Raw genomic sequence first — 27,750 nt, forward strand, 5'->3', positions numbered from 1 at the left:
TCCCATTGCAACTCTAGCAATGTAGAAACATGTAGCCTGGAACATGCAAGAATCTGGGTATATAGGGAGGAAAAATCTGGCCCATTGTCTATCTCATGGAGCTTATAGTTTAGTGACTCTTCTCCCAATAACTCTTTATGGCCAATGTCAGTATCTTATTTATTTTGTATAGCTGTTCTAGCCCTTGGTATTATATTTTCCACTGCAGCAGACTAGCTAGGTGGCAGTTTGGTGCTAATGGATATACGAATTTTAATGTTTACTGAACATCTTGTTCAGTATCTGGGAAACTGTGTATCTTAAAAAAAAGTGAAGATAAACATTTCTCTCATTTTGAAATTCTTCTGTTAAAAAATAATGCCTTTTTTGTCCCATTTGATTTGAAATTTTGAGGTTATAAGAAGTGTACTTAGTGGTTATTATTTTTTGGAAATTTTCTTTCTTTGATTTCCCTGATTTTTTTTTCCTTGGGCTCTCTTCCCAACCACCAGTATTCTACTTTTTCGTATCCTTTTTAAATTCATCTTTCTCTGCCCTATCTTCAAATATTAATATTCCACTGGCTTTCTTCTCTGATCTCTTTTTATACTTTGTTTATGGTGTCTCCTTATATAATACTCTCCAAAGACTTGGCTTCATGTATTAGCTATCCTCTGATTACTTCCATGTTAGTCTTTATCCTTGACCTCTCTAATGTGCTTTGAGCTCTTTTGTCTTTTACTCCTCCCTTACTATACCGTTTTGCAATCTTTTTTGGTTCCTTAATTTAAAAAAAAATGGATGAGTTTATAATACCAACACTAAAAGTGGAGAGAATAGAATGTGTTAAAATCCTGTGTATCTGTCACCCAGCTTCAATAATTTTTGGCATTTTGCCAATCTTATTACATGTTCACTCTGCCATCCGGAGGGGCATTGCTGGAATATTTAAAAGCAAATCCTATGCATTATGTCATTTCACCATAAATACTTTGGTATGGCCTCTAACAGATAAAGGCTTTAAAAAATATAGAACTGCCATGCTGGTATCACACCTAACAAAATCAGTAATTTCTTAATAAAATCAAACAGTCATAATTCACATATCCCTAGTTATCCCCAAAGTGTCTTTTTGCAATTGATTTGTTAAAATCAGGTGTGGTTTGCACACCATATATGTTGATTTCTCTCTTTTTTCCTGTAGTAGTGTCCTACACTTTTTTTTTGTTTTTAATACTATGGGTTTGTTAGAAAAACTAGGTCATTTAGAATGTCATACAGTTCGGGTTTGGCTGATTGCTTCCTTAAAATGTTGCTTGGATTGTTTATTACTTGTTTTATAAACTGATAATTAGACATAGAGGTTTGATTAGATTCTGGCTTATTTTGTTACTTTAGCAAGAAATCTTCATAGTTGGTGCTGTGTACTTAATGGCATTATGTCAAGTTGCATAAAATATCTGATTGTTTTACATTTAGTCATGCTAAGAATGATAATTTGGCTCCAGACAGCATCAGCCTGATTCCTCCATTATAAGGCGCCTCATCAGCTTTTCATGTAATAGCTGTAGTATCCCTTGAGATCTATTTTTTCCTTACGGGTTGCACATTACTATTTTCCTAATATTGTCATTCTTTTGTATTTATTAACTAGAATTTTTCTATAAGAGAAATTTTCCTAATCAGCAATTTTGTTACTTTGAAATATAGTTCCTAGAGGAAAGGCAGGGCAAATCCTTCATTCCCTGCTTCCCTTACTTTATTTAACAGCTTTAGTGAGGTATAATTTATATGTCATAAAATTCACCCATTGTAACTATAGTTAAAATGATTTCTAGAAGATTTATACAATTGTGTATCATCATCATTTTCCAATTTAGAATGTCTCTACCACCCCAAAAAGTTCCTGATGCCTATTTGCAGTCAGTCCCTATGCCCACCTCCCAGTCCCCAGAAACCAATGTATTTTCTGTCTCTCTATATTTGCCTTTTCTAAAAATTTCATCTGAAGAGTTATATCATATATAGTCTTTTTTCTCTGGTTTCTTTTCATTTAGAGTAATGTTTATCAGAATCATTCATGTTGTTCTACATCCAAGTAGTTCATTCCTTTTTATTGCTGAATAGTATTCTGTTGTATGGAATGTTTCCCTTCCACATTGACTATTTGATGGACATTTGGACTGTTTTCAGTTTTGGGCAATTATGAATCATGTTGGTATGAATATGTGGATATGTGCTGGGTTGTGTGCTAAGTATATGTTTAGAATTTTAGGAAACTGTCAACCTGTTTTCCAAATTACTGTACCATTCTACATTCCCGCCAACAATGTATGAATGTTTCAATTTCTCAACATCATCCTCAAGATTTGATATTGTCAGTCTTTTGGATTGTGTGTAACAGTAGCTTATTGTATTTTTCATTTGCAATTTAATAGTGACTAATGATTTTGAACATATTTACATGAGCTTATTAGCTATTCATTTTTTCTTGTAAAATTCTTATTCAAATCTTTTGCCCAGTTTTGCAATGGGTTGTCTTTGTATTGAGTTGTAAGTTTAAAAAAAAAAAAAAAATTCTAAATATAAATCCTTTATCAGATATATGATTTGTAAATACTTTTCCCAGTCTGCGGTTTGTCTTTTTATTCTCTCAATGGTGTCTTTTGAGAACCGAAAGTTATTAAGTCTAATTTATCAATTTTTAAAATGGTTTTGCTGTCATGTCTATGAAATATTTGCCTAACCCAAGGTCACAAACATTTTCTCCTGTCTTTTCTTCTAGACATTTTATATTTTTATCTCTTGCCTTTAGGCCTATCATATAGTTTGAGTTACATTTTATGTATGGTGTGAGGTAAGGGTGTAGTTTTTTTGTTTGTTTTTGATGGATGGCTATCCAGTTGTCTCAGCATCATTTGTTGATACGACAGTCCTTTTCCTCATTTAATCATCTTTGCACCTTTGTTGAAAACCAATTGACTGTAAATGTGGGGGTTTACTTCTGGACTGTCTAGCCTGTTCCACTCATCTGTATGTCTATCCTTATGTCAGTACCACTGTCTTTAACTTTATGGTAAGTTTTGAAGTTATATTGTGTAAGTTCTTCAACTTTGTTTTGACTATTTCTGGGTCCTCTGCATATCATATAAATTTGAGTCAGCTTGTCAGTTTCAACATAAAAGCTGGCTTGGTACTACGTAAGAAGAATGTTGAATAGGAACAGTGTTGACAGAAATAGTGTTGAATTTAGAGATGAATTTAGGGGAGAACTGCTTTCTTAAATCTCTGATCTATGAACCTGGTATGTCTTTTCATTTTTTTTTTTTTTTAGATCTTTAATTTCTCTCAACAATGTTTTAGAGTTTTTAGTATACAGTATGCATTTCTTTTGTTGGATTTATTTCCAAGTATTTTATTATTTTTGATGCTATTATGAATAGAATTGTTTCATTAATTTTATTTTTAAATTCTTGTATGCTGTATTTTAGAAATAAAATAGATTTTATATATCTTGAACTCTGCACCTGCTAAACATTTTTTAGTTCAGGTAGGTTTTTTATTGTTGTTCTTGTAGATTAATTTTTATATTCAGAATTATATGATCTGAGAATAATGGCAGTTTTACTTTTTTCTTTCCAATCTGTGTACCTTTACTTTCGTTTCTCCTCTTCTTCCTCTTCCTCTCCCTCTTCTTCTTCGTCTTCCTCCTCCCTCTCTTGTTCCCTCTCTTCCTCCTCCTGCTCTTCTTCTTCCTCCACTGGCTTGGACCTTCAGTACAGTGTTGACTAGAAGTGGTAAACATAGACATTCTTGCCTTGTTTCTGATGTTAGGGGAAAAATACTCAATCTTCCATAAAATGTGAGGTTGGCTGTGGTTTTTCTTGTAAGAGAGATAGCCTTTATCAGAAGATTCTCTATGATTTATATAAGATGAAGAGATCTCATCTGGGCTGTTTGAGAGGTTTTATCATGAGTGGGTATTGGATTTTGTCAAGTACATTCTTCCATGTCAAGGTAATCATGTGATTTTTCCCTTCATTCTGTTAATGTGGTTTATTACATTAATTGATTTTCCAGTGTTAAACAGACATGTCATTTCTGGGATAAATTGTACTTGGTCATAGTATATAGTCCTTTTATATTTTCCCAGAATCAGCATATTAGCAAACTAATAAAATATAAATTCTTGTATATTTTCCCAGAATCAGAATATTAGTTTGCTAATATTTTGTTAATGATTTTTTTGTGTCTCTTTATGAGGACTATTGGTCTGTAGTTTTATAATTTCATTTTCTTGCTTTGTTATCCAGGTAATACTGGCCTCATATGATAGATTGAGAAATGTTCCCTCTTTCTCTGTTACCTGGAAGAGTTCGTTTAGAATTGGAATTATTTTATCTTTAAATATTTGTTTCAATTTATCAGCAAAGCCATTTGGGCCTGGGCTTTTCTTTGTGGGAAGGTTTTAAATTACTGTATCAAATTTCTGTTATATGTTTATTTCTTTTTGAGTTAGCTCTGACATTTGTGTCTTCTAGGTATTTGTCTTTCATCTAAGATGTCTACCTTGTTTGCATAAGGTTGTTCATCTTTTCCCCTTAGGATCCTTCTAATTTCTGCGAGATTAGTAGCAATGTTCTCTTTTTCATTCTTGATTTTGGCAATTTGTGTTTTCTGTCTTTTTTCTTGGATGGTTAGCCTAAAAGTTTATCAGTTTGATATTTTTGAAGAAACAATTTCTTTATTTCAATGATTTTTGTCTTTTCTTTTTTTCTGTTCTATTTCATTGATTTTCATTTTGATCTTTGTATTTCTTCCTTCTACAGGTTGAGTGTCTCTTATCCAAAATGCCTGGGACTAGAAATGTTTGGTCCTTGTAGAAGGATTTTGGATTATTCACATATATTCATAATGTGATATCTTGTGGATGAGACCTAAATGTAAACATGAAATTTATTTATGTTTCATATATACCTTGTACAAAGAGTGTGAGGGTAATTTTATACAATATTTTAAATAATTTGTGCATGAAACATTTTGTGTATATTGAGCCATCAGAAAGCAAACGTGTCACTATCTCAGCCACCTGTGTGGACAGTCTGTGATTATTTGACATCACCATCATTTCTGACTCTGAATTTATATGGAGTGAGGCATTGTAGGGAACTTGCCATTGGCATGTTCAGCCTACACACATGCCATTTTATTACCTTTTGTAGGTGTGCTTGTGTGGTGGAATATGAGTGTGCTCAGAAAAGATTGCTGCTGATGCGGATGGAGAACGTCTTTTTTTCCCGTGGGGACCCTGAATAAACTTGTTGCGTGCCTACATTTTGACTGTGACCCATCATGTGATGATACATGTGGAATTTTCCACTTGTGGCATAATGTCAGCATTCAAAAAGTTTTGGATTTTGGGACATTTCAGATTTCATGTTTTTGGATTAGGGATATTCAACCTGTACCTACTTTGCCTATGATTTACTCATCCTTTTTCAGCTTATCCTTTTTTTTTGAGACAGGATCTTGCTCTGTCACCCAGGCTGGAGTACAGTAGCATGAACATGGCTGACTGCAGCCTCTACATCCTAGGTTCAAGTGATTTTTCCACCTTAGCCTCCCAAGTAGCTGGGACCACAGGCATATGCCACCATGCCCAGCTAATTTTTTTATTTTTTGTAGAGATGGGGTTTTGCCATTTTGCTCAGGCTGGCAGCTTCTTGAGGTGGAAGCATAGATGATTGATTACAGATATTTTTTTCCTTTCTAATATAAACTTTTTATTAGCAATAATCATGCCTTGGATAAATCTCATTGGCTACGATACTACCAATGTGCAAAACTTAATACAAGCTTTTAAAAGTGTAAATTTCCATCTTCCCTCTGACTTTGCCCTATTTCATAAATTTTGATGTTATTTTTGTTTCCATTAATTTTAAGATATTGTCCAATTTTTTTTGGTTTGATATCTTCTTTGACCGTGGGTTCTTTTGAAATATCTTATTTCCAAATATTTGGGGATTTCCTATATTTCTTTCTAAAGTTGATTCTAATTTAATTCTGTTGTCGTGAGAGAACATAATTTGTAAGATTTTAACTTTTTTATATTTATTGAGGCTTGTTTATGGCCTATCCTATGGTCTTGAGAGTGTTCCAAGTGCACTTGAAAAGATTGTGTACAGTTGACCTTTGAACAAGATGGGAGTTAGGGGTGCTGTCTCCCCCATGTAATCGAAAATTCATGTATAACGTTTTTTTGTTTTGAGATGGAGTCTTACCCTGTCGCCAAGCCTGGAGTGCAGTGGTGTGATGTCAACTCACTGCACGCTCCATCTCGCAGGTTCAAGTGATTCTCCTACCTCGGCCTCCTGAGTAGCTGGGACTACAGATGCGTGACACCATGTTCGGCTAATTTTTGTATTTTCGGTACATGTGGGGTTTCGCCGTGTTGCCCAGTCTCGCCTGGAACTCCTGACCTCAGGTGATCCACCTGCCTTGGCCTCCCAGAGTGCTGGGATTATAGGCATGAGCCACCGTGCCTAGCCACGTATAACTTTTGACTCCCCTGAAAACTTAACTAGTAATAACCTATTCTTGACTAGAAGCGTTACCAATAACATAAGCAGTCAATTCACACATATTTTGTTTGTTATATATATTATATACTATATTCTTATAATAAAGTAAGCTAGAGAAAAGCAAATGTTAAGAAAACCATGAAAAAAGAAAATATATTTACTATTTTTTAAGTAGAAGTTCATCATAAAAGTCTATCATCATCTTCATGTTGAGCAGGCTGAGGAGGAAGAGAAAGAGAAGAGGTTGGTCTTGCTGTCTCAATGGTAGCAGAGGCAGAAGAAAATTCGTGTATAAATGGACCTATGCAGTTAAGGTCAACTGTATTTTGTTGTCATTGATTGATTATTCTGTATCAATCTATTTCTGTCATTTAAGTTGGTAATGTTCAAGTCTTGTGCATTCTGATTGTATTCTTTTGGGAGAGTTGGTTGTTTTACTAATTACTAAGAGAAAGGTATTTAAATGTCTAATTATAATTTTTGAATTATATCTTCTTTCATTTATATCAGGTTTTGCTTCATATAATCTGCTGGTTATCAATTTATTGCACCTAACCAAATTCAGTCTTCTTTCCTGTTCTGTGGAAATTGACTTAAACCCTTAAATTTTTTTTTTTTCTCTACCTGGTACTGAAGCTTTGTATATTAGAGGACCCTGAAGAAATACTGCAGGGGAACAGATTTTGCTTCCAGGTACCAATGTATTCACTTGACTTTTTCCAGCACCAGGCTTCTGAAGGCCATGTAGCTTCTCAAGTGGCCAGGTATTGCAAACAGGGTGGTCTGCAGTGTTTTCCCCCAGTTGGCCTCTCTTTGGATGGTTCTACAGTGAAGCTTCTGGTGAAATATCTCCCTGTAAATAGCCTCCCTGGTATCCTAGAGGGAGAATTTCTGGCAAGTTCCACAGGGCAGATTTTCAATGTGTACCACTGGCACAGCACTAGAGTGACTTCTTTTTCAGTGAGCCCAGACTGTACCCTCTCCAACAAGGTCTGATCTCGACACTGGGCAAGAGGGCTTATGTAGTTTTTTTGTTGGTACTCTGAGCCCTAGGGGTAATGGCTGCTTCTCTACCTGCTATTCCTATATTATTTTAAATTCTTTTTACATCTTCCTAGACAGTCTCTTACTCCTTGAATACCCTGTTATAATTAACTGTTCTTTATATTAAACTTTTCCTGTGTGGCTTCTCTTTCCTAATTGGACCTAGTGTGATGTATTTATTTTGAGGCTCTGCCTTAATTGCTTATACATTTATAATTGTTATATTTTCTTGAATCTTAATCTCATGTATGGCAGCAAAATTTATAGCAGCAAAATTGCAGTGGTCTCAGGCCTCATATCTTCCCCACCATATCCTTAAGAATACGTAAGAGGTCTGTGTTCCCTACTTTTCATCAAGCTTTGAGGTTTATTCTAATCAGAGTAGAAAGGGGGATGTAGTATGCTGTTGACGTAGCCTATATACACATGTTCTGCCTTTCGTTCAGGTGGTACAAGTGTTAGCTTTTTAAAAACTACGTAGATCTGTAATGGAAGGGGAAAGGAGAGGAATAGATGCCCCGGCAGCACCTCATAGATGTTCCTACAATGTGTCTCCATAGTACTGAGCCTTTAAATTTAAACACAGAATGATAGCAGAAATGACAGAAATAACCCATTTAAATAAAATATAAAGTCAAGCCCAAATAACTTAATCAGTTTGGCTGTATGTCAGTGGAAGCATAGAGAAGAATTTCAAGTAAGGAAAATTATTGAACCAATGTGGAATCTTCTGGAATTTTCACCTACCTATTCTAGTACTGGAATTGAGTCATATATACATTTCCTGTTGTCTAAAATACAAAACTAGTATGTGCTTATCTGTCTGCCTAAAATCAAAAATTTATTAATTAAAAATGTGTTATTAAAAAACAAATTGAACATGCTCCAGATTCTCAAGGGGACCCTAGCACCCCTTTAACTGGATAGTCTATAAATGGTCAGATCCTTGAGTAACCTCAGATCAAATGATTCTGACAGTCCTTGTGTGTCTGGAGTTGGTTCCTTCCGGTGGGTTCTTGGTTTTGCTGACTTCAAGAATGAAGCTGCAGACCTCTGTGGTGAATGTTACAGCTCTTACAGGTGTCACAGACCCAAAGAGTGAGCAGCAGTAAGATTTATTGTGAAGAATGAAAGAACAAAGCTTCCACAGCATGGAAGGGGACCTGAGCAGGTCACCGCTGCTGGCTGGGGTGGCCAGCTTTTATTTCCTTATTTGTCCCTGCCCATGTCCTTCTCTGATTGGTCCATTTTACAGAGTACTGATTGGTCCGTTTTACAGAGTGCTGATTGGTGCGTTTATAAACCTTTAGCTAGACACACAGTGCTGATTGGTGCATTTACAATCCTTTAGCTAGACCCAGAGCGCTGATTGGTGGATTTTTACAGAGTGCTGATTGGTGCATTTACAGTCCTTCAGCTGGACCCAGAGCCTGATTGGTATGTTTTTACAGAGTGCTGATTGATACATTCACAATCCTTCAGCTAGACACAGAGTGCTGATTGTTGCGTTTTTACACATTGCTGATTGGGGCATTTACAATCTTTTAAAGCTAGACACAGAGCACTGATTGGTGCATTTTTACAGAGTGCTAATTGGTGCATTTACAATCCTTTAGCTAGACAGAGTGCTGATTGATGTGTCTTTACAGAGTGCTTATGGGTGCATTTACAATCCTTTACCTAGACACAGAGTGCTGATTGGTGCGTTTTTACAGAGTGCTGATTGGTGCATTTACAATCTTTTAGACACAAAAGTTCTCCAAGTCCCCAGTTGACCCAGGAAGTCCAGCTGGCTTCACCTCTCAGTTGAACATACTAATTACTTAAAATGTTCCTTGTTTATTATTATTGGTGATGTATTATTAGCGTCAGTACTATTAGTATTATTATAGAACTTTCCAATTCTATTTCATACCCTGTAAGCTCCTCTAAGGAATCTCCAGGGACCCAGAATCACCTCAGACTCTAGGGAGATATATATTGATTGTATGTATTATAATTTAATAAATTATATTAGTTATATAGTTATATTACATAAATTAATACAATTATATTAAATGCCAATGATATTAAAAGCCATAATAGGGCAATTTTACATTCATAGAGAAGGTTTCCTCTTCAGGGAAATGGTTTTAATTCTGGAATCTACCAGAACAAAATAAGTTATGCCTAATGTATACCCTGGGAACCACTTTTAGGCAAGAAAGAGAATGAAAAAGTTTTCTATTTCATAGATTTTTCTATTGAAACTGGATTTTCATCTTCTTTCACTGAAGGTTTGCAGATTTTCATCTACAGACACACACACACACACACACACACACACTCGTAAGTGCACACAGATGTTCTCTCACTATATTGCTACAAATGTACTGCCTGAAAAGCTCTTCCTCCAAATGTGTATATGGCTTGCTCTCTCACTTACTTCCAGTCACTCAGATTTATCATAATCAGAGAGGCCTTCTCTTAACAACATATATAGAACAGCACCCGTCTTTGGTCAGTGTCTCAATTCTATTCTATTATCTTTAGATCTGTATCTTGTACACCAATATGTTTTGAGACTAAAGGGATAGGCTAATAATATTTTTGCCAAAACAAAAGGTGTAAAAAGTACCACTCAGGGCAAGAGGAATGAATGGTTCTCCTGTTTCTCTTTCTAGCACTGACATATTTGACATATTATTTATTTTTGAATTTTTTATCTCACTAGAATAACAGTTTTATAAGAGTAGAGATTTTTCCTGTTTGTTTTTTTTTTTCTTTCTTTCTTTCTTTCACTGATGTATCTCTAGTGCATAATACCTGGCACCTACTAGGTGTTTGATATCCAGAGAGTTAAGCAAAGTATCATAAATGCATCATATAACTGTCTCTCGTTACCATTTTTATGACTGTTGGAACTGTCCTATTTAGAGACATCTGTTTGTAGTGTTACAATCTTGTGATTAGGAAATGTAAATTGTATTTGAAAATGTATAATAGAATAGCTGTTTCAGTCTCCTTTTTCCACCCTTTGGATAAAGAGAAGATATGATCTTTATTTATATTGCAGTGTGTTACTAGGTGTTTCTGTTTATTTCTCTTGCCTACAGGGAGCTAAAGTAGCAGTTTTATTAGAGCTCCTCCTTCTCAGCTTCTAGGAATTAGTTCTTACCTGATATCTGGACTATCAGGTAAAGTGTTTTTTGAAACCCTTTTAAAATGCTTTCAGGTGAAGGTGTGAGGCTAAGAATAAATTCCTCAAAGTCTGTGCATGAGAATATTTCTGACTCAGTCCTCAGGAGAGCTTGTAGGACTAAGGATTTATATAACAAATATATTCAAACTAATTTATCTTTATAGTTTGGGCAGGTAAATAGGTATTTAGAAGAAACTATTATAGCAGCTATTTGTGCTAGTACATCGGTTTAACAGTAGTCTGGCACGTAAGGTATTTCCTATAGCCTTTTGATGTACTATTTTGCTGTAATATTTCTGGAGTATCGTAGTACATTTAATTCATAACTCACAGTAAAAGTACATGGGAAAATGAGAAGTTTTACAGAAGAAGGAGGAAAATTATTTTTAGCTATAAGATAATAGACAGTTACAAAATAAGATTAATTGTATTGTATGTTCCAGTAGATGTAGTTTACATTAACTTAATATTTGTGTTCCAGCAGAATTAGTCCTCCGTAAAGCTTTTCTTTATATAATTTAGTCTTTCTCCTTGAAGTAATTTTTATTACAGTAAAATATACATAATGAAATTTCCTATCTTAATCATTTTAAGTGTACAGTTTAGTGGTATTAAATACATTTATAATGTTGTGAGCCCATAATGCACCATGCAGCTCCATAACTCTTTTCGTCTTGTAAAACTGAAACTATACCCATTAAACAATAATTCCCATTTTCGCCTCCTGCAGTCTCTGGCAACCACCATTCTGTTTCCTATCTCTATGATTTTGAGTACTCTGAGTATCTCAGATAAGCACAATCATGTTGTATTTATGGTTTTTTTTTTTTTAACTGGCTTATTTTATGTAACATGATGTTTTCTAGGTTCATCCATGTTGTAACATGTGTTAGAATTTCCTTCCTTTTTAAGGATGAATGATAATCCATTGTATGCATACATCACATTTAGCCTATCACTTTATGCGTTGATGGACACTTTGGTTGCTTCAGTGTTTTAGTTATTGTGACTAATGCTGCTACGAAATGGGAGTACAAATATCTGTTCGCAATCCTACTTTCCATGCTTTTGAGTATATATTCAGATGTGGAATTGCTGGCTCATATGGTAATTCAACCTTTAATTTTTTTCAGAAATTGCCATACTGTTTTCCATTGTAGCTGTATCATTTTACATTTTCATCAACTGCACAAGGATTCCAATTTCTCCACATCCTCACCAACACTTGTTTTCTGTTGTTTTGATAGCCCGTTCAATGAGTGTGAGATGGTATCTCATTTTAGTTGTAATTTGCATTTTCTTAATTATTACTGAACTTGAACATCTTGTGCTTATTAGCCATTTATGTATCCTCTTTGGAGAAATGTCCATTTAAATATTTTACTCGTTTTTGAATTTTTGTTGTTGTTGTTGTTTTAGGAATTTTCTGTATATTCTAGATTGTAATTTTTTTATCAGACATATTATTTGCAAATGTTATCTCCCATTGTTTGGATTGCCTTTTTATGCATTGATACTGCCTTTTTATGCACAAAATTTTAAAGTTTTCATGGAGTCCTATTTGTGTATTTTTAAAATTGCTTTTGCCTTAGTTATCCAAGAAATCATTGCTAAATCCAATGTCCTGAAGCCTTTGTTCTATATATTTTTAGGAGTTTTATGCTTTTCTAGGTCCTTAAGTTATAAAGTTAGTTTGTTGATTTGAGATCTTATTTATTTATTCATATATTTATTTATTTATTTTTGAGACAAGGTCTGGCTCTGTTGCCTAGGCTGGAGTGCAGTGGTGTGTTCTCAACTCACTGCAGCCTATGCCTCCCAGGCTCAAGCCATTCTCCCACCTCAGGCTCCCAAGTAGCTGGGACTACAGGCATATGCCACCATGCCCAGCTAATTTTTGTATTTTTTGTAAAGACAGGGTTTCACTATGTTGCCCAGGCTGTCACGAGCTTGTGAACTCAAGCAATCTACCCACCTTGGCCTCCCAAAGTGCTGGGATTACATGCATGAGTCGCTTACACCCTGCCCTTTCTTATTTTTTAATGTAAGCATTGATAGCTATAGATCTCTTAGGACTGCTTTCCCTGTATCCCATAAGTTTTGGTATTGTATTTTCATTTTTATTTAACTCTAATAAATAAATTTTTATTTATTTTCTAATTTCCCTCATGATTTCTTCTTTAATCCATTGATTATTTAAGAGTGTGTTGTTTTATTTCCATAAATTGGTGGATTTTCCAAGTTTATTTCTGTTGTTGAGTTCTATCCTTATCCCATTGCGATTAGAGAATATACTTTGTATATCTATAGTTCTAAATCTATTAAAATTTAATTTGTGGTCTACCATATGGTCTGTCCTAGAAAATGCCCCATATATACTTGAGAAAAATATGTATGTTGTTGTGGTTGGGTAGGGTGTTTGGTAAATGTATGTCTGTTAGAGCTATTTGGTTTATTTATTTATTTATTTATTTATTTATTTATTTATTTTAGGTCCTCTGTTTTCTTTCTTAACTTCTGTGTGGTTGTTTTATCCATTATTTAGAGTGGTTATTGATGTCTCTTACTATTATTGTAGAACCATTTGTTTCTCTCTTCAATTCTGTCAGTTTTTGTTTCATATATTTTTATGATCTGTTTATAGATGTATAAATGTTTACAATTCTTAAATCTTTTTGCCACATTGAACCTTTTATTAATATGTAATTTAATCTTTTTGCCACATTGAACCTTTTATTAATATGTAATGCTCTTTTTCGCTTGTAATCATTTTTGATTTTAAGTCTATTTTGTCTGATATTAATATAACCACCCCTGCTCTCTTTTAGTTACTTTTTGCATGGAATATCTTTTCCCATCCTTTCACTTTTAAGATATGTGCATCTTTAGACCTAAAGTGAGTCCCTTGTAGACAGCATATCCCTAGGACATATGTTTTTATCCATTCTACCATTCTTTATCTTTTGCTGAGATGCTTTAATTCATTTACATTTAACGTAATTACTGATAGAGACTTATTTCATTTTGCTATTTGTTTTCTATATGCCTTACAACTTTTTTGTTACTTATTTCCTGCATTACTGTCTTCTTTTGTGTTTAGTTGCTATTTTTGGTAATGAATTGTTCAAGTTTCTCTCTCATTTCCTTTTGTGTGTATTTTGTGTTTTCATTGTGATTACCGTGAGGATTATATTTAACACACCAATGTTGTAACACTGATTACATGTTTATACTTTGTCTGTTCCAAAACATAAATAATTGAAAAAATATACTAGTATTTGAAAATATGTTGCAAACAAAAATGTGGAGTTATTACCCATTGTTATAATAATACTAGATTTTCTGACTTCCCACTTATTTACCTTTATTGCGATCTTTATTTCTTTGTATGACTTTGTGTTACTGTCTAGTGTCCTTTCATTTCACCCTTTAGGACTCTCTTAAACATTTCTTGCAGGACAGGTCTAATGGTAATAAACTTCGTCAGTTTTTATTTTTCCAGGGACATCATAGCTTCTTCTTCAGTTTTGAAGGAGAGTTTTGCTTGATATAGAATTCTTGTTAGTTTTCTCTTTAAATATTTTGTGTATATGAGCCCACTGCCTTCTGACCTCCAGTTTCTGATGAGGTATCTGCTAATAATCTTTTTGAAGACCTTTGTAAGTGATGTGTTGCTTGTCTTTTGTGCTGTTTTCAAGATTCTCAACTTTGTCTTTTAGAAGTTTATAATGTGTCTTATTGTGGTACTTTTTATATTCATCTTTCCTGAAGTTTGTTGAGCTTCTCGAATGTTTATTTCATTCATCAAATTTGAGAAGTTTTCAGCCATTGTTTCTTTAAATATATTCTTTGCTTCTTTCTCTCTCCTCCTTCATGGACTTTCCAAGTGTGTCCATTGGTCCTTTGGATGGTGTCCTACACATTCCTTAGGCTGCTCACTTTTCTTCAATTATTTTTATTTCTGTTACTCAGACTCAATAATTTGTATTGTCCTATCTTCAGGTTCACTGATTTATTCTTCTCCCTGGGGAAATCCTGCTTTGAGTCCATCTAGTAAATTTTTCATTTTAGTTATTGTATGTTTCAGCTGCAACATTTTCTCTTGGTTCCTTTTAAATATTTTTATTGATGTTTCCATTTTGTTCGTATATTGTTTCTCTGACCTTCTCTTCATCTTTCTTTTCTTTTTGAGCATCTCTGTGACAGTGGTTTTAAAGTCTTCATCTAATTTATCTGCCATAAAGTCTTTTCCACACATAGTTTCTGCTGATTTATTTTCTTCCTTTGACTGCAGCATATTTCTTGTTTCTTTTATCCCTTATGATTATTTTTTGTTGAAAACTGGGCATTTGATTCTAATAATATGGTAACTCTGGAATCCAGATTTTTTCTCTTCTCTAATTTTTCCTGTTTCCCTAGTTTTTTGTTATTGTTTTTGATTTTTTCATTGTTGTGTGCTGTCTTGGTGTTGAAGATCAGCCTAAAGTATAAATGTAATATCTCCTTAAGTATTTTCTGAGCCTTCCCCTGAGCATGTATAGTCACTTTATAATTTTCTCTGTATGTGCAATTGTTTTTCAATGTCCTATTCTTTAAGGCTCCCAAAAAGGGGGAAAAAAATAAAAAGGGGAAGAAGAATGCTGGTGCTGGTCCTTGGGAGGGGCTTGCAACAATGGGGTGAGCTGCAACAACATGGCCATAAGGCTCTTTATCTGCATCTCTGTTATTGGGGAGCAGAGTATAAATCTCTAATATTTGGAGGAAAGGATCTTTTTTTTTTGCCCATCCTGGCAAACCTGTGTGCAGGTTGCTCCTAAAAAAGGTACATATCTGCCTGCAGTGGGTTGGGGTTTGAGGGTTGGGTAGCTGTTACTGTACTAAGAGCTGAAACTGACCGAAATTGATCACGGTTTATAATTGAAGCCTTCCCCTGGAAGTTGCAAACCTCTGATAGACTCTAGTCTTCCAAAATAGTTATATCAAATAGATCTATTAAATGGATCACACACACACACACACACACACGTGTGTATTATACATACATACGTATGTATAATAACTGTATCTATATAGTTGACCCTGAACAAAGTGAATGTGAACTATTTGGCTCCATTTTCTTCTGTTTCTGCCGTTCCTGAGATAGCAAGACCAACCCCCACTACTTCCTCCTTTACCTCAGCCTGTTCAATGTGAAGACAAAGATGAAGAACTTCTTGATGAATATGTTCATGTTTATACATATTTCCACTTAATAAATAGTAAACATATTTTCTCTCCATTATGATTTTCTTACTGTTTTTCTCTAGTTTATTATAATAATATAGTATATGTATAATGCACAAAACATGCTAATTGACTGTATTTTTATGTTGTTATTTTTCACTTATGTACATGTCTAAAATTTGATTTCTTTTTGTTTTTATACTTCAAGTACTAGGGTACATGTGCACAACGTGCAGGGTTGTTAAATATGGATACATGTGCCATGTTGGTGTGCTGCACCCATTAACTCGTCATTTACATTAGGTATATCTCCTAATGCTATCTCTCCCCCCTCCCCACACCCCACAACAGGCCCCGGTGTGTGATGTTCCCCTTTCTGTGTCCAAGTGTTCTCATTGTTCAATTCCCACCTATGAGTGAGAACATGCGGTGTTTGGTTTTCTGTTCTTGGAATAGTTTGCTGAGAATGATGGTTTCCAGCTGCATCCATGTCCCTACAAAGGACATGAACTCATCTTTCTTTATGGCTGCATAGTACTCCATGGTATATATGTGCCACATTTTCTTAATCCAATCTGTCATTGATGGACATTTCAGTTGGTTCCAAGTCTTTGCTATTGTGAATAGTGCCACAATAAACATACGTGTGCATGTGTCTTTATAGCAGCATGATTTATAATCCTTTGGGTATATACCCAGTAATGGGATGGCTGGGTCAAATGGCATTTCTAGTTCTAGATCCTTGAGGAATCACCACACTGTTTTCCACAATGGTTGAACTAGTTTACAGTCCTGCCAACAGTGTAGAAGTGTTCCTACTTCTCCACATCCTCTCCAGCACCTGTTGTTTCCTGACTTTTTAATGATCACCATTCTAACTGGTGTGAGATGGTATCTCATTGTGGTTTTGATTTGCATTTCCCTGATGGCAAGTGATGATGAGCATTTTTTCATGTGTCTGTTGACTGTATAAATGTCTTCTTTTGAGAAGTCTGTTCGTATCCTTCACCCACTTTTTGATGGGATTGTTTGTTTTTTTCTTGTAAATTTGTTTGAGTTCTTTGTAGGTTCTGGATATTAACCCTTTGTCAGATGAGTAGATTGCAAAAATATTCTCCCATTCTGTAGGTTGCCCATTCACTCTGATGGTAGTTTCTTTTGCTGTGCAGAAGCTCTTTAGTTTAATTAGATCCCATTTGTCCATCTTGGCTTTTGTTGCCATTGCTTTTGGTGTTTTAGACATGAAGTCCTTGCCCATGCCTACGTCCTGAATGGTATTACCTAGGTTTTCTTCTAGGGTTTTTATGGTTTTAGGTCTAACATTTAAGTCTCTAATCCATCTTGAATTAATTCTTGTATAAGGTGTAAGAAAGGGATCCAGTTTCAGCTTCCTACATATGGCTAGCCAGTTTTCCCAGCACCATTTGTTAAATAGGGAATCCTTTCCCCATATCTTGTTTTTGTCAGACTTGTCAAAGATCAGATGGTTGTAGATGTGTGGCATTATTTCTGAGGGCTCTGTTCTCTTCCATTGGTCTATATCTCTGTTTTGGTACCAGTACCATGCTGTTTTGGTTACTGTAGCCTTGTAGTATAGTTTGATGTCAGGTAGCGTGATGCCTCCAGCTTTGTTCTTTTGGCTTAGAATTGTCTTGGCAATGCTGGCTGTTTTTTGGTTCCACATGAACTTTAAAGTAGGTTTTTCCAATTCTGTGAAGAAAGTCATTGGTAGCTTAATGGGGATGGCATTGAATCTATAAATTACCTTGGGCAGTATGGCCATTTTCATATCGATTCTTCCTGCCCATGAGCATGGAATGTTCTTCCATTTGTTTGTGTCCTCTTTTATTTCATTGAGCAGTGGTTTGTAGTTCTCCTTGAAGTGGTCCTTCACATCCTTTGTAAGTTGGATTCTTAATTGTTTTATTCTACTTGAAGCAATTGTGAATGGGAGTTCACTCGTGATTTGGCTCTCTGTTTGTCTGTTATTGGTATATAAGAATGCTGGTGATATTTGCACATTGATTTTGTATCCTGAGACTTTGCTGAAGTTGCTTATCAGCTTAAGGAGATTTGGGGCTGAGACGATGGGGTTTTCTAAATATACAATCATGTCATCTGCAAACAGGGACAATTTGACTTCCTCTTTTCCTAATTGAATACCCTTTATTTATTTCTCTTGCCTGATTGCCCTGGCCAGAGCTTCCAACACTATGTTGAATAAGAGTGGTGAGAGAAGGCATCCCTGTCTTGTGCCAGTTTTCAAAGGGAATGCTTCCAGTTTTTTCCCATTCAGTATGATATTGGCTGTGGGTTTGTCACAAATAGCTGTTATTATTTTGAGGTATGTTCCATCAATACCGAATTTATTGAGAGTTTTCAGCATGAAGGGCTGTTGAATTTTGTCGAAGGTCTTTTCTGCATCTACTGAGATAATCATGTGGTTTTTGTCTTTGATTCTGTTTATACGCTGGATTACGTTTATTGATTTGCATATGTTGAACCAGCCTTGCATCCCAGGGATGAAGCCCACTTGATCATGGTGGATAAGCTTTTTGATGTGCTGCTGGATTCGGTTTGCCAGTATTTTATTGAGAATTTTTGCATCGATGTTCATCAGGGATATTGGTCTAAAATTCTCTTTTTTGTGTGTGTGTCTGCCAGGCTTTGGTATCAGGATGATGTTGGCCTCATAAAATGAGTTAGAGAGGATTCCCTCTTTTTCTAGTGATTGGAATAGTTTCTGAAGGAATGGTGTCAGCTCTTCCTTGTACTTCTGGTAGAATTCGTCTGTGAACCCGTCTGGTCCTGGACTTCTTTTGGTTGGTAGGCTATTAATTATTGCGTCAATTTCAGAGCCTGTAATTGTTCTATTCAGGGATTCAACTTCTTCCTGGTTTAGTCTTGGGAGAGTGTATGTGTCCAGGAATTTATCCATTTTTTCTAGATTTTCTAGTGTATTTGTGTAGAGGTGTTTATAGTATTGTCTGATGGTAGTTTGTATTTCTGTGGGATTGGTGGTGATATCCCCTTTATCATTTTTTATTGCAACTATTTGATTCTTCTCTCTTTTCTTCTTTATTAGTCTTGCTAGCAGTCTATCAATTTTGTTGATCTCTTCAAAAAAACCAGCTTCTGGATTCATTGATTTTTTTGAAGGGTTTTTTATGTCTCAGTCTCCTTCAGTTCTGCTCTGATCTTAGTTATTTCTTGCCTTCTGCTAACTTTTGAATGTGTTTGCTGTTGCTTCTATAGTTCTTTTAACTGTGATGTTAGGTTGTCAATTTTAGGTCTTTCCTGCTTTCTCTTGTGGGCATTTAGTGCTATAAATTTCCCTCTACACACTGCTTTAAAATGCGTCCCAGAGATTCTGGTATGTTGTATCTTTGTTCTCATTTGTTTCAAAGAATATCTGTATTTCTGCCTTCATTTCGTTATGTACCCAGTAGTCATTCAGGAGCAGGTTGTTCAGTTTCCTTGTACTTGAGTGGTTTTAAGTGAGTTTCTTAATCCTAAGTTCTAGTTTGATTGCACTGTGGTCTGAGAGACAGTTTGTTATAATTTCTGTTCTTTTACATTTGCTGAGGAGTGCTTTACTTCCAACTGTGTGGTCAATTTTGGAATAAGTGTGATGTGGTGCTGAGAAGAATGTATATTCTGTTGATTTGGGGTAGAGAGTTCTGTAGATGTTTGTTAGGTCTGCTTGGTACAGAGCTGAGTTCAATTCCTGGATATCCTTCTTAACTTTCTGTCTCCTTGTTCTGTCTAATGTTGACAGTGGGGTGTTAAAGTCTCCCATTATTATTGTGTGGGTGTCTAAGTCTCTTTGTAAGTCTCTAAGGACTTGCTTTATGAATGTGGGTGCTCCTGTATTAGGTGCATATATATTTAGGATAGTTAGCTCTTCTTGTTGAATTGATCCCTTTACCATTATGTAGTGGCCTTCTTTGTCTCTTTTGATCTTTGTCGGTTTAAAGTCTGTTTTATCAGAGACTAGGATTGCAACCCCTGCCTTTTTTTGTTTTCCATTTGCTTGGTGGATCTTCTCGCATCCCTTTATTTTGAGCTTATGTGTGTCTCTGCCCGTGAGATGGGTCTCCTGAATACAGCACACTGATGGGTCTTGACTGTTTATCCAGTTTGCCAGTCTATGTCTTTTAATTGGACCATTTAGCCCATTTACATTTAAGGTTAATATTGTTATGTGTGACTCTGATCCCATCATTATGATGTTAGCTGGTTATTTTACTCATTAGTTGATGCAGTTTCTTCCTAGCATCAATGGTCTTTGCATTTTGGCATGTTTTTGCAGTGGCTGGTACCGGTTGTTCCTTTCCATGTTTAGTGCCTCCTTCAGGAGCTCTTGTAGGGCTGGCCTGGTGGTGACAAAGTCTCTAAGCATTTGCTTGTCTGTAAAGGATTTTATTTCTCCTTCACTTATGAAGCTTAGTTTGGCTGGATATGAAATTCTGGGTTGAAAATTCTTTTCTGTAAGAATGTTGAATATTGGCCCTCACTCTCTTCTGGCTTGTAGAGTTTCTGTCGAGAGAGATCTGCTGTTAGTCTGATGGGCTTCCCTTTGTGGGTAACCCGAGCTTTTTCTCTGGCTGCCCTTAACATTTTTTCTTTCATTGCAACCTTGGTGAATCTGACAACTATGTGTCTTGGAGTTGCTCTTCTCGAGGAGTATCTTTGTGGTGTTCTCTGTATTTCCTGAATTTGAATGTTGGCCTGCCTTGCTAGGTTGGGGAAGTTCTCCTGGATAATATCCGGCAGAGTGTTTTCCACCTTGGTTCCATTCTCCCCATCACTTTCAGTTACACCAATCTGACGTAAATTTGGTCTTTTCACATAGTCTCATATTTCTTGGAGACTTTGTTTTTTGTTTTTACTCTTTTTTCTCTAAACTTCTCTTCTCGCTTCATTTCATTCATTTGATCTTCAATCACTGATACCCTTTCTTCCAGTTTGTCGAATCTGTTACTGAAGCTTGTGCACTCGTCACGTAGTTCTTGTGCCATGGTTTTCAGCTCCATCAGGTCATTTGGTTTTTGCTTATATCAAAATTATATTATTTTTAATTGGTTGTAAAATTAGGTTTTTTTCTTTAAAATAGATATATATATTCCATAAGGCTTATTATAGAAAACAGCAGTAATGTATCCATTTCAGCAAAGTTTCCTGAAGTGTATTATTTAGTATTCATTTTCTCTTTTTTTTTTTTTTTGCCTCAATTTTCTTTATTAGGAGCTACTGTTATAGTATTTTGGATCATGTTGGCTGTTTAGTGTTTACTTTCTGTGCTATTTAATTTTTTTGTTTCTTTTTGATTGTATATTCTCATTTTCTTCTATTTTAATCCATTATATCTGTTGTATTATTTCATTTGCTGTTTAGTTTAATTCATATCGAATTATGAAATAACTTCTGATTGAGTGTGGTGGCTCATAAACATAATCCCAGCACTTTGAGAAGCTTAGGCTAGAGAATTGCTTGAGGCTGGGAGTTGAAGATCAGCCTGGGCAATATAGTGAGACCCCATCTCTACAAAATATTAAAAATTAGTCAGATGTGGTGGTACATGCCTATAGTCCCAGCTACTCAGAAGACTCAGGTCGGTGGATCACTTGAGCCCGGGAGTTTGAGGGTACAGTGAACTATGATTATGCTACTGCATTGCAGCCTGGGTGACAGAGTGAGACCCCATTTCTTATAAGAGAAAAAGATTGAGCTGACTTTCTTTATTTTTAGTTTTTTCCAGATTTATATCATCTTACATCTGTGTTTTTCTAATTTTGATTAATGTAGCTCTTTAATATCTTGTATTACTTCCTTAATTTTTCAGTAGATTATAATTTTGCTCTATTTTGCTAGCATGTTTTTTGGCTGCCGTCATTGTAGGAATTTTCTTCTTGTACTTATTATTATTTAAACAAGAACTTGGTAAAAGATTTGACCTTGATCCTTTTCTTTGCTCATTTTTAATTGAATTTAAATTAAAAGCATTTTTTTTTCTTATGTCTTGGAAGATTGATTCAGGACAACATTTTAACTTCAAAGAGCTTCTATATGTAGTGTTCAAAGTGTGGTGGCTTGCTTTCTAGGGTATTCTGTCTCTGTTCCATTTCACTTTTGCTAGTCCATTTTTTTCCAGATATTTTTATTTTTAGTTTTGTCCTGCTCAAGTTTTATTCTATTATAGTTTTTTTGTAGTGTTTTGGGTTACATTCTGCACAGGAACCCTGAGTGGTCAGTTTCCATCTTCAGACTCTATTGTACAACTTTTGAACTTACCTGCTATTGAAATGAGCAAACCCCTTTCCAGTTTCTGCTGTTTTTTCAAATTGGTCTACTGTGCTTCCTAGTATGTGTGTATGAGCTGTTTAGGGATTATCTTTCTAGGTCCTTTAGATGCACTCTTCCTTCTCCTTGTAAAGTGCCTGTCTTTTGCCCATTTGTCCACTGGGTTGTTTGTTATCTTCTTATTAATTTGTGGGAATTCCCTACATTTTCTCATTACAAGCCCTTTGCCAGTTATATGTTGCAAGTATCTTGTCCCACTGTGTGGCTTTCATTTTTAATCCATTAGCGATTCTTGTTTTTTTGATGAACAAGTTATTTTTAACATGATCTGACTTAGTAATGTTGTTTGATTTATTAATATTTTCCTTTGTGCCCAGTGCTTGTTTTTTTTTTAATTTTAAAGAAATCTGCCTATACCAGTTATGAAAACATCCTTCTACATAATCTTTAAGAAGTATTATTTCTTTACCTTTTACATTTTGATTTATAGTCCACCAGGATTTAATTTTTATATATAGTATAAAGTCAGGATAAAATTTGTTTTATTCACATATAATCTCTAATTACAGAGTACCATTTGTTGAAAAGACTTATTCCCGTTGCTTCATAGTGTTTATTTTGTCATAGATTACGTGCCTGCTAGGGCATGTGTAGGCATGTGGAATTTTTTTCTAGCTTCTGTTCTGTTTCATGGGTCCGTTTGTCCATCCTTGCATAAATACTATACATTCTTAATTACTGTAGCTTAAGTTTTGCTGTCTGGTAGTTTAAACCCTCCAGGTTTATTCTTCATTTTGAATATTGCCTTAGCTAGTCTTTGTATACTAAAGCAAACTACACTCCTCTTATGAATACACGTCAATGACTATTGACATTTGTATGTAACCATATAACCACTACTCACTGAAATACAAAATACTTGCAGCATCTAAAAGGTTCCCTTCTGCAGACACATAGGCCAGTGGAGCAGAATCAGAGAACCCGGAAGTAAATCCGCACACCTGCAGTGAACTCATTTTTGACAGAGGTGTCAAAAACACACACTAGGGAAAAGATAGTCTCTTTAATAAATAGTACTGGAAAGACTGGGTATCTATATGCAAAAGAATGAAACTAGTTCCCTATCTCTCACCACATACAAAAATCAAACCAGAATGCATTGAAGACTTAAGTCTAAGACCTCAAACTATGAAAGTACTACAGGAAAACATTGGGGAAAGTCTCCAGTACATTCATTGGTCAGGGTAAAGACTTCTTGAGCAGTACCCCTCAAGCACAGGTAACCAAAGCAAATGTGGACAACTGGGATCACATCAAGTTAAAAAGCTTCTGCACAGCAAAGGATACAGTCAGCAAAGGGAAGAGACAGCCCACAGAATGGGAGAAAATGTTTACAAACTGCCCCTCTGACAAGGGATTAATAACCAGAATATAAGGAGCTCCAACAACTCTATAGGAAAATATCTAATAATCTGAACAAAGTATGGGCAAAAGATTGAATAGACATTTTTCAAAAGACTTACAAATGGCAAACTGGCATATGAAAATGTGCTCAACATCATTGATCATCAGAGAAATGCAGATCAAAACTACAATGTGATATCATCTTATCCTAGTTAAAATGGCTTTTATCCAAAAGACAGGCAATAACAAATGCTGGTGGGGATGTGGAGAAGAGGGAACCCTTGTACATTGTTTCTGGGAATGTAAATGAGTACAACCACTGTGGAGAACAGTGTGGAGGTTCAGAAAACTAAAAATAGAGTTATCATATGATCCAACAATCCACCGCTGAGTATATACCCAAAAGAAAGGAAAACAGTATGTCAAAGAGATATCTGCATTGCTACGTTTGTTGCAGCACTGTTTACAGTAGCTAAGACTTGGACCTAAATGTCCATCAACAGATGAATGAATAAAGTGTACATTTACTCAATAGAGTATTATTCAACTGTAAAAAAGAATAAGATCCAGTCATATGCAACAACATGGATGGAACTGTTCCACTTATGTTAAGTGAAATAAGCCAGGCACAGAAAGACAGACATCACATGTTCTCACTTATTTGTAGGATCTAAAAATCAAATCAGTTGAACTCATGGAGATAGAGTAGAAGGATGGCTCCCAGAGGCTAGGAAGGATAGTAACAGGTTTATGGGGAGGTGGGGATGGTAAATGGATACAAAAAATATGGAAAGAATTAATAAGACCTACTATTTGATAGTGCAATTGGGTGACTATAGTCAATAATACCTTAATTGTATATTTTAAAATAAAGAGTGTAATTGGATTGTTTGTAACTCAAAGGATAAATGCTTGAGGGGATGGATACCCCATTCTTCATGATGTGCTTATTTTACATTTCTGCCTGTATTAAAACATTTCATGTGCCCCATAAATATATACATGTACTATGTATGTACCTACAAAATTTTACAACAACAATTAAAGCAGGATACAGTGGCTCATGCCTGTAATCCTAGCACTTTGGAAGGCTGAGGCAGGTGGATCACCTGAGGTCAGGATTTTGAGACCAGTCTGGGCAATATGGTGCAAACTCCATCCCTACTAAATACAAACATTAGCCGGGCATGGTGGCAGATGCCTATAATTCCAGTTACTCAGGAGGCTGAGACAGGAGAATCACTTGAATTTGGGAGGTGGAGGTTGCAGTGAGCTGACATTGTACCATTGCACTCCAGCCTGTGTGACAGGGTGAGACTCTGTCTCAAAAAAAAAAAAAAAAGAAAACATTAAAAGTTCCATTTCGCCTCTACCAGTCAATACCTCTCCCCAGGATAGTCATTTTTCTCACTTTTTCTTTTTTCTTTTTTTCTTTTTGAGACGCAGTTTTGCTCTTGTTGCCCAGGCTGGGGTGCAATGGGCCAGTCTCTGCTCACCGCAACCTCTGCCTCCTGGGTTAAAGCAATTATCCTGCCTCAGCTTCCCGAGTAGCTGGGATTACTGATATGCACCACCATGCCCGGTTAATTTTGTGTTTTTAGTAGAGATGGGGTTTCTCCATGTTGATCAGGCTGGTCTTGAACTCCTTACCTCAAGTGATCTGCCCACCTCAGCCTCCCAAAGTGCTGGGATTACAGGTGTGAGCCACCATACCCGGCCGACTTTTCTGAGTTTTTATCAGCATTGATTAATTTTATTCTTGGACTTCATATAAATGAAATCATGTAATATGTATTTATTTGAATATGTTATTTTAATTTTTTAACTAAACCTAGTGTCTGTTAGAATTATCTATGTTGTTATGTCTCAGTAGTTCATTCTTCTTTTGCTGTTTAGTATTACGTTATATGAATATACTGTCATTCATTTTTCTATTGATGACAATTGTTTTAAGTTTTGGATTATTATGAATAAAAGTACTATGAGCATTCTTATAAATATCTTTTGGTAAAGAGATATACTTAGTTCTTTTGGTATATTCTTACAGGTGAAATTTCTGAATCATAGGGTAGATGTATGCCTATTTTTAGTTGACACTGCTGAATACTTTCCAAAAATTAACTGTTCCATTCATGGTTAATTTTGAATATATGACATTGTATGTGAAAAATTGTAAAAATAGTTGAAGGCATAGTGTCTTGTTCTCTTTCTCCAGATAGGCTTTATGTTTGCTTTTTATTTGTTTATAGTAGGTTGCTAGTAATACTAGCAATCCTTGATGATATCAATCCAATGTCAGGCATTGAGATGATTTGAAGATGGATTTCAGTCCTTGTAAAGACCAGGTTCCTTTGAGTTAGTACTTATTCCTATGATCCTGTCTTTTAGGGGCCCTATCCAAATTGAAGAGACTTTATAAAGACTTCCTCTTCTTGGTAGACCCTGCACTCGTATTCTGCTTCTAGTCTGTGAGACCATAAAAATCTCAGCTCAGCTTTTCCAGTCTTTCAATTTCTTTTTTCCAGAATTAGCAGATTCTCTTAGGGAGAAAACAGCTCCATTGTCTGGTTCATCTCCCTGGCTTTGCCTTCTCCCAGATCTTGGCTTTGTCGTTCGTCACTGCTTTATTAGCTTCTCTGTGAATACAGACAAATTTTAAAAAATAATCCGGATTTTCTTAATCCTTTTAGAATGATTGGTCTGCTTTGTGTAAATTGTCATTATAGAAGCAGAAATCTGTTTCTCGTTAATATATTTTCTGCTCTCATTCTTTTTCTCTATACTCTCCCATCCTCCTTTCCCCCCATTCTGCCTGTTTCATTATTCCAAATCTCTATTATTGGACTGATAATGCATAGTTAACCATTACAGCTTTCTATGATGTATATTCTTTCCATTTGATACACACATTCATATTCCTGCATATTTATTTTTCTAGATGAACTTTGAATCATTTTTGAAGGTCTAAGATAAATCTCTTTAAGCTTTAATTTTATTTTGGGAGAATTGCCATTTTTATATTTCCATTCTTCCCGTCCAGATATGTGATATATATTGATTTATTTAAACTTGTTTTCTTCCAGCCTGTTACTACTAATGTTTTGGGGACTGTGTGTATGTGTATGTGTATATTTGCTGTACATTTCTGACTATATTTATTTTTAACTATTATATTTTTCTTTCTGCTTTTGAGAATAAGAACCTTCACCCAATTTGTTTTCTTTTTTCTCTTTTCTTTTTTTAAGGGAAGGTGGAGTTGATATATAGTAAAGTGACAAAAATATGTTTATCTTATATTCAGTCATTCTACTGTACTTTCATATTGTGTCTTAAGTCTTTTCAGTGTATTTCAAATATTTATTTATGATTGGCTTAATGATCTTAATATTATTAGTTTGTAATATAACCATAACATGTGGCTTATAATACTACTGGTTCTTGGAATTTATTGACTTTTTCCCTGAGCATATAGGATAGAGATCAAATATAACATGGCTGCTTAAAATGATTTGTTCTTTTTGTGTTGGTTACATTGAAACTTTCTTGTTTTTCAAGTTTTATTTTTAATTGACATAATAATTGTGCATATATATAGGGCATCATATGAAATTTTAATACATTTATACATTGTGTAATGATCAAATTAGGGTAATTAGCATATCTAGCACCTCAAATATTTATTGTTTCTTTTTGCTAAGACTATTCAGAGTCCTCTCTTCTAGCTATTTTGAAATATACCATACATTGTTGATAACTATAGTCACCCTACTGTGCAATAGATCATCAGCATTAGTTCATCCTATCTAACTGTAACTTTGTACTCATCCATCAATCTTTCCTCATCCCCTCTCCATCTTAACCTACCCAACCTCTGGTTATTGCTATTCTGCTCTCTACTTCTATTATATCATAGTGTTTTTTAAGATTTCACCTATGACTGAGATACTGCATCATTTTTTTCTTTCTGTGTTGTGCTTATTTTGCTTAACATAATGTCCTCTAGGTTTATGCATGTTACTGCAAATAATAAGATTT

The 27,750-nt window shown here is 35.2% G+C and overlaps 1 protein-coding gene and 1 pseudogene across 7 annotated transcripts in view; one reads left to right on the forward strand and one right to left on the reverse strand.

Moving 5' to 3' along the window:
• The window catches only part of SPATA6 (spermatogenesis associated 6), a 178,886-nt gene that overhangs the window by 20,620 nt on the left and 130,516 nt on the right, over window positions 1–27,750 (forward strand).
• On the reverse strand, window positions 5,715–5,826 carry LOC144338912 (U4 spliceosomal RNA; annotated as a pseudogene).

This window comes from Macaca mulatta, chromosome 1 (assembly GCF_049350105.2).
Source record: "Macaca mulatta isolate MMU2019108-1 chromosome 1, T2T-MMU8v2.0, whole genome shotgun sequence".
In the NCBI taxonomy this organism is placed as follows: Eukaryota; Metazoa; Chordata; class Mammalia; order Primates; family Cercopithecidae; genus Macaca; species Macaca mulatta.